This window comes from Rhinopithecus roxellana, chromosome 17 (genome assembly GCF_007565055.1).
Source record: "Rhinopithecus roxellana isolate Shanxi Qingling chromosome 17, ASM756505v1, whole genome shotgun sequence".
Classification (NCBI taxonomy): Eukaryota; Metazoa; Chordata; class Mammalia; order Primates; family Cercopithecidae; genus Rhinopithecus; species Rhinopithecus roxellana.
The window spans coordinates 2,473,297-2,487,353 of record NC_044565.1 but is presented as its reverse complement, the minus strand read 5'-3'; the positions used below and the strand labels follow the sequence as shown (position 1 = coordinate 2,487,353).

Sequence of the window (14,057 nt, the reverse complement as noted above, 5' to 3'; positions counted from 1 at the left end):
CAGTGGCCGGATCTCAGCTCACTGCAAGCTCCGCCTCCCGGGTTTACGCCATTCTCCTGCCTCAGCCTCCCGAGTAGCTGGGACTACAGGCGCCCGCCACCTCGCCCGGCTAGTGTTTTTTATTTTTTAGTAGAGACGGGGTTTCACCGTGTTAGCCAGGATGGTCTCGATCACCTGACCTCGTGATCCGCCCGTCTCGGCCTCCCAAAGTGCTGGGATTACAGGCTTGAGCCACCGCGCCGGGCCCCATCATCCCCATTGAACACCGGAAACTGGGATTCACAGAGGGAAAGTGTCTTACCCAACGCCACATCCTCAGAAAGTGGGAAGGGCTGAGGCTGAAACCCAAGCTACCCAGTGCCTTATAGTACTTCATATGGTGGCCATGAGGATTCAGTGAGAGTCAACCACCAAGCCCTTTGCTTGCTCTTTTGTGGGGTTTTGGTTTTTGTTTCTGTTTGTTTTTAAGAGACAGGGTCTCACCCTTTCAGCCAGGCTGGAAGGCAGTGGCATGATCATAGTTCACTGCATTGTCAAACTCTCAGGCTCAAGCGATCCTCCTGCCTCAGCCTCCTGAGTAGCTGGGATTAGGGACTACAGGCACACACTCCCACACCTGGCTAATTTATTTTTATTTTTAGTAGAGATGAGGTCTTGCTATGTTGCCCAGGCTGATCTCAAACTACTGATCTCAAACAATCCTCCCACCTTGGCCTCCTGAAGTGCTGGGATTACAGGCATGAGCCACCATGCCCAGGCTGCCTGGTCTTTTGTAAACCCTGGAAAAGTCTCACTGACAAAGAGGAGGAGGAAGAGAAAGAGGATGAGGATGAGGAGGAGAAGGAGAAGAAACAGGAAGAGGCAGAGTGGCTTGAGCAGGGCCGTTTGGAAGGAGCAGGGTGACTGACTGCAAAGACAGAAGAACTTGAATGTAGGGACATTTGCTGTGTCTGCAGGTCAGAGTTCCTTCCCCCTCCTAGCTATACAACCCCAATTTTCATCTGGGAAGCCCTCCTCCCCTAGAATCTGTCCAAGTGGTTTGTGGGTGATGTTGACCCCACCCCCAGCTTTAGGAAGAGTTGGGAGCCCCAGACTGGCTGATCTGGCCAGACAATGGCTCTCAGGATGGATTCATGATCTGGGTGGGTCCATTTGGAGTGGAAGCCAGGACACAAGGCTGAGCTATTGTGGAAGAGAAGCCCTCTTTTGTGATGCTATGGAATCTGGAGGGATGGAAGCCTGGGGCCGTATAGCCATGAGCTGGGGAATGAAGCCAAAGTACGAGGACCAGGTTGGGGGAAGGAGGCAGAGTTGAGAGATGGGAGAGACTAGGTCATGCACACCCAGACCTGAAGCCTGGTACACCCTGGACTCCTGAATTACAGCAGCCAATACGTGCCTTTTTTGCTTAGGCAAGGTTAGTGTGGACTTTTTTCCTGGGGTCACTGCATCTGGATGAGCTCTCTGTTCATACCCCATGTGTATGAACAACCTGGTATTAATTTTGTGAAACGGCACTGGATCAACTCTTAGCAGCTCAGACCAGTTAACACGTTCTGGCATCAGGACAGATGAATTTCACTAATCACATCTGACATGTGAAGTGCTTTTCATTTGGAGAATCATAAAATATCCTGGGAAGATGATTCACACCCTGATGACTCAGCTCACTTCTCTACAGAATCATCGCGGGCACTGCAAATTGCATTACTAATTCCAACATGGGAAATGGAAGCAACCCAAATGGTACATGTTTTTTCCCTAAATCATCTTGGGAGTTAAGTTTAAAAAAATATTTTTCTAAAACTAAAACAAGTTAGGTTTTCCACCTCTAAATCTCTTTGGCTGGTGCCTAATGCACTCTTGACAATATATTCCTCTTCTACTTTCCTCCACTTTAGGAAGAGGCAAAAAAAAAAACTAGAGCATTTTATCCACATTTTGAAAGCCCCATTCACTAAATGTCTTAGCAGGCACCCTGGGCTGTGGAAGTGAACCTGTAAGTTTGCAGGAAACGGCAGCAGTTGACAGAGGCAGTGTCTGCGTGACCTCAGTCCACACAGTCAGGTGAAGAGTGGGGTTCATTTCCCACAAAAGTCACATTCTCTGAACGGCAGCTAATCCAACCAAGCTGGGCCAAATGCAGGTGGAGCTCCTGGGGATTGGAAGTGGAGGGCTCCCTGGCCTGACATGCTTTCAGCAGCTGCCTTCTGGGAGGGGCATGGGCCCCAGCCCACAGGCCAGGAAGGAGGCAGACAGGGAAGCAGGGAAGTAGACAGATTCAGGGTAGATTCTGGAGACGAAGTTGATGGGATGGATTTAGGAGGAGAAAGAAAGAGAGGACTCCGGGAGACACCTGAGTCTGTGGCCTGAGTTTCCAGGAGGATGGAGACCCACTGATTGCAGTGGAGCAGCTTGGAGGAGGGGCTGAGAGGAGCCAGAAGGAGGGTATGGACTCCTTAAAACAGAAATGCTGAGGCTGATGGGAGGTAGGCATCAACCCATCACGTGGGAGTGTCGCAGAGTGTCCTCCGAGAGGACACTGTGGCACTCCTGTCAGACTACCCAGCGTCCTGTCCCTAGCAGACCTCAGGGAACAGGACACAGAGAGGACCATTTGCTCTGAGACAGACTCCAAAACACAGTGGTAAGAGGGAAAAAGTAGAGTTGGCTGGGGGACACCTAATGAAAACTCGAACTTCAAACATGCACCCACCTTGTTTGAGAAAGCCTCCTCTCTCTTTTCTCACTTATCAGGAGAAGAAAAGGGACAGCTATGACATCGAGCACATGAGGTAATGATCACAACATGCCCAATGAGGGCCCGCAGCAGCCTCTAGAGGCCACAGTGTGAGACAGCTGAGGGGTGGCAAGGTGCAGCCAGGACAGGTCACAGGGGCTAAAGGATGGGGCTATGGCAGGGCTTCTTAGCTTCTAAATAAAGACTAAAAGGAGACATCCTGAAGTGGAAGGGAAATCTGGTGTGTTACAGCTGAGAAGGCAGGCTGGTATCACCTCAGCCCACCAATGAAGCCAATACCTGGAAGACTGTGGAGCTGGGCCCCCAGCCATGTCCCAGGAGGTTACAGTCCCCACCACTTATGGAGGCTCCTGCTACCTACCAGGCTTGGCACGGAGATCCCTGCAGGCATTACTGATTTAAGTCTACACACAGCCTATGAATGGGCATTAGCAATGCCATCTTTACAGAAGAGAAAGCTAAGGTACATATGTACAAAGGAACATGCCAAAAGTGTGGCTGGGAAGTCCTAGAAGCAGAATGTGCAACTGTGTTGTTCTGAGTGTGCCCCTGCCCCAATGGACCAGTGAGGTCTGTCCCGTGGGCAGGAAGCCTACTGGCTTCCCGGCTGCAATAGGCCAGCCTGTTTCTATACAACAGCCCAACAAGGGTCTCCTAAAGAGACTTCAAGTGTATCCAGAATTTCCTAATTCCAAGAGCAAATTTCCACAAATGGAAAACTGGAAGTGTTTTTTGAGACAATGGGGACTCCAGAAATGGACTGAATTTTGTCCTCGCAAAATTAATATGTTGAAGCCCTACCCCCTGTGTGATGGTATTTGGAGATGGAAACTTTGGGCAATGAATGATCAAGGTTAGATGAGCTCATGAGGGTAGGACTCCCATAATGGGATTGGTGCCCTTACAGAAGACGAAAAAAGAGTAGCACCTCTCTCCACCAATGAGGACACAATAAGAAGGTGGCTGTCTGCAAGCCTAGGAAAGGAGCCCTCACCAGAACCTGACCATGCTGGCACCATGATCTTAGACTTTACAGCCTCCAGAAAGGTGGGAAAATAAATTTCTGCTGCTTAACTCACCCAGCCCATGGTATTTTGTTATAGCAGTCCAAGCAGGCTAAGACAGATAATAGGATGGTTCAAATAAGGGAAAACAGAACAGCCATGGAGAAGCAGAAAAGGAAGCATGTCTCATTTCTTTCAGCTTTAGTTAGAATCCTTCCAGATTGCACCCATGTTTTTGGCAGGAAACTTGGGCTGGCTCACAAGCTAGAGTGGGGATTCAAAGCACCAATAAAGACAATCTTTTTCCCTGGCATTTTGTTAGTGTGCCCACCCCTTTCACTGTGAGCCACTCTCAGAGCCAGCCCACAGTCCTGCCAGTACTTGGCTGTGTGAGTACAAATGAGTTTGTCCAAGGTGCTCAGGGAAATGCAAAGCCACTGGATAAACAGACCTGGAGAGAGAGAGAAAAGGGACTTGAACATGCAGGGCACAGCTGATATTGATGAATTGATGCTGACGCCCCTTCCTCAGGTTGACAGCCAGCGCCTGTGAAAGGCAGGGACCACCAGTGGCTCTTGAGCTGGTAGGGGGATCTGGGGAACCCCCGACTGATCCAGAGCTCACAGGAACTGTTCCCAGCACACCACATGCCCTCCTGGCATCTCCTCTACCACCAATAGAAAAGACAGCCATGGTCCTCCTGGTCAGGACTCGGGGGCTGTGCAATCTATAGGTTCCTCTAATTGTCTCGGATTTCCAAGTTCCAGGAAAAAAAAAAAAATCTCCCACAATTACTGATGTGTGGGACAGCATACTTAATAATAATTTTTAATTGTCATTTTTATTTGTGGTAAAATATATATAGCATAAAGTTTGCCATTTTAGCCACTTTCAAGCATACAATTCAGTGGCATGAAGTACAGTCACAATGTCGTACAACGATCACCACTATTTCCAAAACTTTTTCATCATCCCAAACAAAAACTCTGTACATTAAGCAGTAACTCCCATTCTCCCCTCCCTCCAACCTCTCGTTACCTCTAACCTACATTCTGTCTTCCCGGATTTGTCTATTCTAGACATTTTATATAAGCAGACTCACATAATATTTGTCCTTTTATGTCGGGCTTTATTTCACTTAATAATTTCAAGGTTCATCCACATTGTGGCATGTGTCGGAACTTCATTCTTTTTTATGGCTGAACAATATTCCATTGTGTGTATATACCACATTTTGTTTACCCACTCCCCTGTTTATGGAAATGTGGCTTGTTTCCAGCTTTCAGCTATTGTGAATGAACATTGGCACGCAAGTATCTGTTTCAGTCCCTACTTTCAATTATTTGGGGTATATATCCAGTTAGTGGAATGCTGGGCTGTACGGTAATTTTTATGTCCTACTTTTTGAGAAAGAACCATATCGTTTTGACTTTACATATTTATTTAATACTCAAGTATTGACACCTATTATGTACCAAGAATGAAAGGGTTATAGTTTTCAAGGAGTTTTTCCTCTCTTTGTAGTGAGAGACATCAAGTAATTCCATGAGTAAATACACAGACTCAAAACGGGTACACATTATGGCAGAAAACTATAAGCAAAGACAAGTGACAGTGACTGGATGGGACTCAAGTTCAAGGCTTGAGAGGGGCATCCCTCCGGGAAGGACACATTAGCTGGGACATGAAGAAAGAACAGGTGTCAGCCAGGAGAAGGAGGGGAAAGACCAAGCTAGGGCTGGGAGCAAGTGGTCCAAAGGTGGGTAAAAGGAACCAGAAAAAGGGGAGAGTGGAACAGACGTGACCAGGGCCACACCTGCAAGGACCCATGGGCAATATCAAGGATTAGAGGATGTTTCTAAAGCATAATGGGAGGGAAGAGGTTTTAAGCAGGAGAATGGAGTGATCAGAGAAGTATTTCTTATTTTTTTGAGATGGAGTCTGGCTCTGTCACCCAGGCTGGGGTGCAGTGGCGCAATCTCAGTTCACTGCAAGCTCTGCCTCCCAGATCCATGTCATTCTCCTGCCTCAGCCTCCCAAGTAGCTGGGAGTACAGGCGCCCACCACCACGCCTGGCTAATTTTCTGTATTTTTAGTGGGGTCGAGGTTTCACCATGTTAGCCAGGATGGTCTCGATCTCCTGACCTCGTGATCCACCCACCTCGGCCTCCCAAAGTGCTAGGATTACAGGTGTGAGCCACCGCACCCGGCCTCAGAGAAGTATTTCAAAGGACTTTTTAAGTCCTTGCCAGTTTCCTTCTAGGATACTCAGGAGTTTTCAAAAATTTTATTATGGAAATATTCAAACAAAATAGAAGCATCTAATGAATTCAAGGATGGCCAGCTCATGGTCCATTTTCCTTCATCTCCCTCCCTCCGCCACACCCACGTACTTTCCCTTCCTATACCCCAGGTTATCTTGACGTTTATCCCTGACATCATATATCATGTCTTCCCTGAATATTTCCAATATATATGTAAAAGATTCAGATTCTTTTTTAAAACATAGCCCTAAAACCATTATCCCACCTAAAAATATAATGATCATTCTCTAATATCGTCAAATGTCCAATGCTCAGGTTTCCCCAACTGACACATAATTTTTCATTACAAATAGTTTGTTGTTTGAACCAGGATGTCAATAAGACACACGCACATTGCAATTGGTTAAAATGCTTCTTAAGTCTGCCTTATGCCACAGGCTGCCCCTTCCCTCATTCATTCAGACGATCCCTGTGAAACTCCATGGACTAGGCTCAGTGCAAGACCCTGGAGACCAGAGGAGAGGGCTCCCCACCCACAGAGCTGCCACCACCTGTGGAGCTGTCCTCATGGTCACAATCCATGGAGGCTTGCTGAAGACAAAGTAGATGGCAGAGTAGGGTGGGGGTGCAATACGGTAAAAGCACAAATGGGGATCATGAGAATCTGGACCAGGATCCTCTGGTATTTCTGAGAGGGGATTTATCTATTTATCTGTTGCATCTCAGCTAACTGCTCTCTCTGAAAGCCACAGTCAACCCATCCAAGAGGGAGGAGATCGTGCCTGGCTGAAATCATAGTGAGCCCAGTCTTCCTGGAAAAACCTGATGGTGGACACCCTCATGACAAGATGGCACTCACAGATTTCTTTGTTTTTAATTCCTACCTACCAATAGACAATGTTCACCCCAAACTGAAATCACCACCATACTGGACTCACTGCCAACTGACCTGGCTTCTTGTCTGATCATTCTGTCTTCATGTTCTAGCTGTAATTTCTCCTCTTTGGGGACATCAGGACTGGGTGTTTGGATATGAGGAATTATTCTGAGACCCAGTGGTGTTCAGGGAGGAAAAGGAGGGCCCCATGAAGGACTCTCTGCTGGAAGGCTTGGGCAGCATGAGGGGCTGCAGCAAACACACCCACCTGAGCTATTCTGTTCGCCTTCCTTGGTAAGCTGGAACATGCAAGATAATTGTCTTCCCTCAAGACAATAAGATGCCATTTTATAACCATTTGAAAAAAAAAATGGAGAAGTCTAAGAATTCCAAGTATGGGAGAGGACATGGATTCACAGGATCCGATTACATGCTGTTGATGGGAATGTGAATTGATGCACTAACTTTGGAGAATATATTAACACTATTCTTTAAAGTTAAGCATTCATTCATCCTGTAACTAGCAATTCCATTCCTAGTTGAATACCTAAGTGAAGATTTTACCCATGTTCAACACCCAGACGTGGACAAGAGTATTCACAGCAGCACTTTTCACATTAGCAAAATCCTGGAAACAACATGAGAAAGTGGCTGAATAAATGCTGTGGTATATTCACACAAAGGAATATTATACAGTGGTCAAAAATGAACAATCTTCCATTGCTATGTCATTCCCCAAATGGCAAAACTACAGAGATGGAGAACTGATTAGTGGTTGCCAAAGGACAGGGGTGGAGTGGAGACCAAATGAACTATAAAGGGGTAGCACCTGGAAGTTTCTTTCTGATGATGGAACAGTTCTCTATCTTGATTGTGGTGGTGGTTACATGAATCTACATACGGCATCGAACTGAATAAAACTACACACACACACACACACAATTGAGTGCATGCAAAAACCAGTGAAATCTGAATAGGGTCTATGTCCTATTTAACAGTGCTGTACTAATATTGATTTCCTGATTTTACACCGCATTACAGCTATATAAGATGTCACCATGACTAAAGGGTTCTCATGACCCTATGTACTATTTTTGTAACTTTCTGTGAACATTATTATTTCGAAATAAAAAGGTTTTTATTTTAAAATTTAATGAATACAGGAACACACAATATGAATCAATCTTAGCAATAATATTTAAGTGAAGAAAGAAAATCACAAAGGATTATGATACTGTTTTCATAAAATTAAGACAAAGGAAAATAACCAATTGATGCAAATGTAACAAAACTATACGGAGAAGAAAAGCAAATTAGAAACAAAAACAGGATAGGATATGATGGTTCAAGGGGAAGTCAGGGATGGGTTTTGAGGTATGCCATTTTACCAACACCTGTGCCTCTACATAGACTAAAAGAGCCCACAGGGTTATAGTTTTCATTCCTTGGCATGCAAAGCGAGCATAAGTTCATGAAGGGCAGGTGCCCGGCGCCTCTCACCTTCACTCCTGTGGCCATGTCTGCCATGGAGAGGACTTCTCCTATGACAAGGCTTCGGCTGACAAAATTCATTTTTTCTCTGCCTGAAAACATGACAGACTCACTATCGAGGTTTCCTTATGGTTTTCTGACTTGTTAAATTCACAGTTTTTATAACAAATGCATGTTACTTTTATAATAAAAAAATAAACACAATAAAAGCATTTTTAAAATTAAGAAACAATTCCATCATTCTACTAAAGTAAACATTTTCATCTTTTCTTTTTTTTTAATGTGGCTTTCTGGTCTCTTAGTGTTAAAGACTCTTCTTATACAATACTCAACTGCATCCACATGGAGGCCAGCCTGCGACCCTGCAACCGACTCGCCTCGTGCCTTGCTTTGCCTTCTCCAGGTTTGTCCCTCCCAGCTCCTGGTGTTCCCTTTACAGGTCGGCACCCCACGGATCTGCCCAGCTCCTTCAATGTGTGCCACAGCCTGCAGTCTCTCTGCATTGACACCCCAACCAACAGAGAATGTCTGGGTGGAGCTCTGTTGACAATCTTTTGTTGTTTTGTTTGTTTTGTAGAGACAGGGTCTCGCTATGTTGCCCAGGCTGTACATGAACTTCTGTGCTCAAACGATCATCGTGACTCGGCCCTCCAAGAAACTGGGACTACAGGTATGCGCCATGGCACCCAGCTTCAGTGACAATCTTGATGTGAGAGTGGAGGATTGGGAAGTCTGGGCTCATTCTGGACACAGGAAAAGCAGTGTGTTTACTCTGTAACTATAGACCATCTCAGGGCTTTGATGATTTAAAAATCATGGGGTCCCAATCCCCTCTCCTCACTCACTGTACACAACAGCAACAAATCACAAGGCTATACGAACACAATCTTTTCCACCAGGGATAAATGAGGCATGTCAGAAACACTGTACAGGTTTCATTTTAAAAATTCAGAGGCAGTCAGCATTTCCTTAGAAGGTGGTGGGCCCTTGAGTGGGCAAAGTGCAGCTGTCCGTTGTTGAAATCAGTGCTAGTTGTCCTTGCTTGCCAGTCTCTTCTGAGATACAACCAAAAACAGGTGCTTGTTACCCATGTGTGTATGCATATGTACGTGTGTGTGTGTGTGTGTGCACGTGTCCATGTATGCATGTGTCTATATGTGTGTGTGCATCTGTATGCACATGTGTGTGTGTGTGTATGTGTGTGTATACACTGCTCTACCAGCAGCAGGTTAACTAACCTTCCTTGAATGACTCAGTTTCCACATTGGCTAAAGCTCTCACCCCAAACACACTCTAGATTTTTCCCTCTCATAGGTTTTTACAATGTTTCTCTCAAGCATTATTTGATCAGACAGCAGGCTGTGTATGTGTGTGTGCGAGTGTGAGTGTGTGTGTATACACTGCTCTACCAGTAGTAGGATGATAACTAACCTTCCTTGAATGACTCTCAGTTTCCACACTGGCTAAAGCTCTCACCCCAAACACACTCTAGATTTTCCCCTCCCATAGATTTTTACAATGTTTCTCTCAATCATTATTAATTTGCTCCAACAGCAGGCTGTCAAGATTTATTACTCTCATCATGGCTTCAACCCAATGCATCTTGTATTGATTATTTCCTAAAATATCTCCAGGCTTGAGTATATAAACCACTGCTTGACTCCAGCTTCAGTTCACACTGCTGAAGTTATTACCAACAAATAATAAAAGACAACTAAAGCAGACATTTGCAGACTTTTTTAGAGGGCCCAAGTGTCCTTTGTTGCAAAGATCCTCACAACAGTCCTACACAGGAGGCTAACAGGACAGGAAAGACTGACCCCATGTAACAGACAGGAAATCCCAGGCTCAGGGAGGTCAAATGACCTGTCCCACGAGAGTCACCTGGTAAGTGGAGAGCAGTATCCTGTATCAGAATCTGAAGCTTCAGGTTTCTCATCTGGACGTCTCGCCACCGACCCTCCCTGCTCCTCATTATTAAGCCGGAGGAAGTCTTGGGACTCTGAGTGACCCAGCCTTCCTCATCAGTCCACCCCTATTTTTTACCACCAGCCTTGTTCCCAGAAAGCACCTGTCATCAACCTGTCTTGGGCCCCCAGTTCATCTTCCTGAGAGTCACCCTCTCTGGAATCATCACAACAAACCCTTCCTTGTCACCAGCTCTGTTTTAGCCAAACTGAAATCATCAGGAGTAAGCACAGCCCCCCGAATTTCCAACTATTCATAGCTTTCTTCATATTTCATTCTCTTCACACACACTGTCAATGCAGGAGTATGACTTTGCCCTTAATGGTATCCAACTGCAGTCACTTTCACTCACCAGTTTGAAATAAATTGCAAGGACATTCACTGAAGAATCAACTCAAAATTTAGCCATCCTAGAGCATTATAAATTGTCTTGACAATTACTTCCCTTCTCTTGTCTCTGCAGGAGATAGTGATCTTTGCTATTAGATCTGATGGGAAATGACAATAGGAGTTTGCCATTAATTCTCTGATGTTGATTTAAGCATATATTTGTACTCATCCATCTCCAGATGCCAAACCAAAGTTCCAGAACTGAGAACAGGCTTAATAAGAATGACTGCCTTACTGGTATACATTTTAACATCTTCTTCACACATAAATTCCCTATTTTCTTCAACTCTTATTTTATTCCTGATTAATTGTTCTTAATTAAAGAATGTCTAATATTGACAAGTTTCACCTCTCATTGAAATGGCAGCACTAACTGAATGGTCTATGATGATAATGATCAATCAATAGTTATACTAACTGAATGGTCTATGATGATAATGATCAATCAATAATTATGTGCTTTTCTACATTCATCTTTGCAGCAATTCTACTGTATCAATAGCTGCCTTCATTTATACTTAATATATTCAAACCAAATTCAATCTCCATAGTAGCATGTAAGTTTTTAGTGATTTTAAATAATAATTCCATAAATGTATTAATACTATACCCAAGCTTATAGTTTATCCTAAATTACAGCCCATGCTATTCACATGTATACTTAATAAATTCAGCCTCAGAGGAAGATAGCTTTTCTTAAAATACTCCCTTTTCTTCGCAGAGCACTTGATGTAACAGATCATTGTGATGTAATAATCTGCTATAAACTCTGAAAAAATGTATGTTTTTCTATTTTTACATCTGAGCTGTCTTTCCTCTGATGTTAGCCCACACGGCCTCCTTTGCCAGCTCTAAGCAAGACTCTCACCTCCTGGGCTAACCAGCCCTGGCCTTCCCTCCAAAAGACCCCATGTCTGGCCACTTCTTTTTTTTTATTTTTTTATTTTTATTTTTGTATTTATTTTTTTGAGATGGAGTCTCATTCTGTCACCCAGGATGGAATGCAGTGGTGCGATCTTGGCTCACCGCAACCTCGGCCTCCCAGGGTCAAGCGATTCTCCTACCTCAGCTTCCCAAGTAGCTGGGATTACAGGCGCATGCCACCACACCTGGCTAATTTGTTTGTATTTTTAGTAGACATGGTGTTTCACCATGCTGGCCAGTCTGGTGTTGAATTCCTGACCTCATGATCTGCCCACCTCCACCTCCCAAAGTGCTGGGATTACAGGCATGAACCACTGCACCTGGCCAAGTCTGGCCACTTTTTACATCTCTTCAACACACTCTTGTGCCCTGGACTATAGTAACAGCCTCTTGACTGGCCTCCTGTGTCCACCCTGCCCCAAACATCAGCCACTATGAGCTTTTTATTATCAGTTATTATTAAGGTAAAATTTACAGCCAGTGAAATGCACAGAGCCTAAGCACATGAGTTATGTTCATTTATCTACCTGTGTAACCATCACATCAATCAAGAGCACAGGGCATTCCCTTTCCCCAGCAGGCATCACCATGCCCCTCTGCAGTTAGTACCCACCTTCACAGGCAACCACTGTTCTCTTTTCTTTGTTTCTTAGAGATGGAGTCTTACTTCATAGCTCAGGCTGGAGTGCAGTGGTGTGATTGTAGCTCACTGTAGCCTCAAACTCCTGGGCTCAAGGGATCCTCCTGCCTCAGTCTCTTGAGTAGCTGGGATGACAGGTCTGCCATCACAGACAGCTAAGTTTTTTTTTTTCTGGAGACAAAGGTCTCACAATGTTGCCCAGGATGGTCTTAAACTCCTAGTCTCAAGCAATCCTCCTGCCTCAGCCTCTCAAAGTGCTGGGATTACAGGCATGAGTCACTATCACCCCCAGCCTCACACTTCTTTTTGTATCACCACCCACTAGTTTGGCTTGTTCTTGAAGTCACACAAGCAGGAAACAGTATATGCTCTTCAGGGTCTGCCTTCTTCCATGCAAAAGAGGTATCTATGTTAAACTAAGGATATCCATAGTTCATTATCTGAATGGTTTCCATCTATGAATAGTTCATAATTTGTCTAAACGAAACTCTTTAGTGAACATTTGGGTGGCTTCCAGTTTCAGGCTCTTATGAACAAAGTTGACATAAACATTTGTGTACAAATCTTTTGGGACATGTGTCTGTTTCTCTTTTGTAAATCCTTACGAATGCAGCTGCGGGGTTAAAGTGTAGGTTTAGTTTTGTAAGGAATAGCCAAACAGTTTTTGAAAATGGTTGTACGATTTTACACTCCTCCCAACAATGAATGAGAGTTCCAGTTTCTCCACATCCTACCAGCATTGTCGGTCTTGTCCAATTTTAGCTATTCTGGAGGGAGTATAATGTTATCTCACTATAGTTTAAAGATGTATTTCTCAGATGACTAGAGATACGAGCACATTTTCATATGCTTAACAGCCATTTGTAAGTGTTCGTGTCTTTTGCCACATTTTAAAAATTGGACTGTTTGTCTTTTTATCACCAAGTTCTAGGGATTTTTATATAGTATGGGCACAAATCCTTTATATCTGGACACAAGTTTTTATCAGATAAATGCATTACAGGTTTTTTCCTACTTTGTACATTGCCTTTTTATTCTCTTAATGGTGTCTTTTGATGAACAGCAGTTTTTAATTGTAATGTAGACAGTTCATTAACATATTTTCTTTTACATGTTCAAGTGATTTTTGAGTTTCCTATAAGAACCCCTGCCTATCCTAACAGGACATTCTCCTCTATTATTCTACAAATGTAGTAATTTTTGTGTCTCTGTTTAGGCGTCTAATGTGTCTCAAATTAGTTTTGTGTGTAGCATGAGGTAGGGATGAAAGTTAACTTTTTTCTTGTACGTTTATGTACTTGTTCCAGCATCGTTTATTGCAAAGACACTGCTTTTCTCATTGAATTGTCTTTGCAACTCAATTGGTCATATATGTATGAGTTTCTTTCAGGACTCACCATTCCATTCCATTGATCTCATTGTCTTTCCTTATGCCAATACCCCATGATCTTGAGCAGCTTTATAATATAAGGGCTGAAGTCATGTAGTGAGTCTTCTAACTTTGTCCTTTTTTACAACTGCTTTAACTCTTCTAGGTCTTTTGCATTTCCATATATGTTTTGAATCAATCTGTAAATTTGGATCAAGGTACTACAACAGTTTTAAACTAAGCATCATGTTGTGTTCCTTCTTTCCTCCTCTCTCCCCGCACCATAGCGAACACCTCCAATGACTCCAGTTACCACTGCAAGAAAATCTAACCCTCTGACCATGTCCTCCATGCAGTGGCCCTTCTTAA

General features: G+C 44.1%; 1 protein-coding gene across 1 annotated transcript in view; it reads right to left on the bottom strand.

Moving 5' to 3' along the window:
• ACOXL (acyl-CoA oxidase like) overlaps window positions 1-14,057 on the bottom strand; it is a 371,685-nt gene that overhangs the window by 345,287 nt on the left and 12,341 nt on the right. The window lies entirely within an intron of this gene.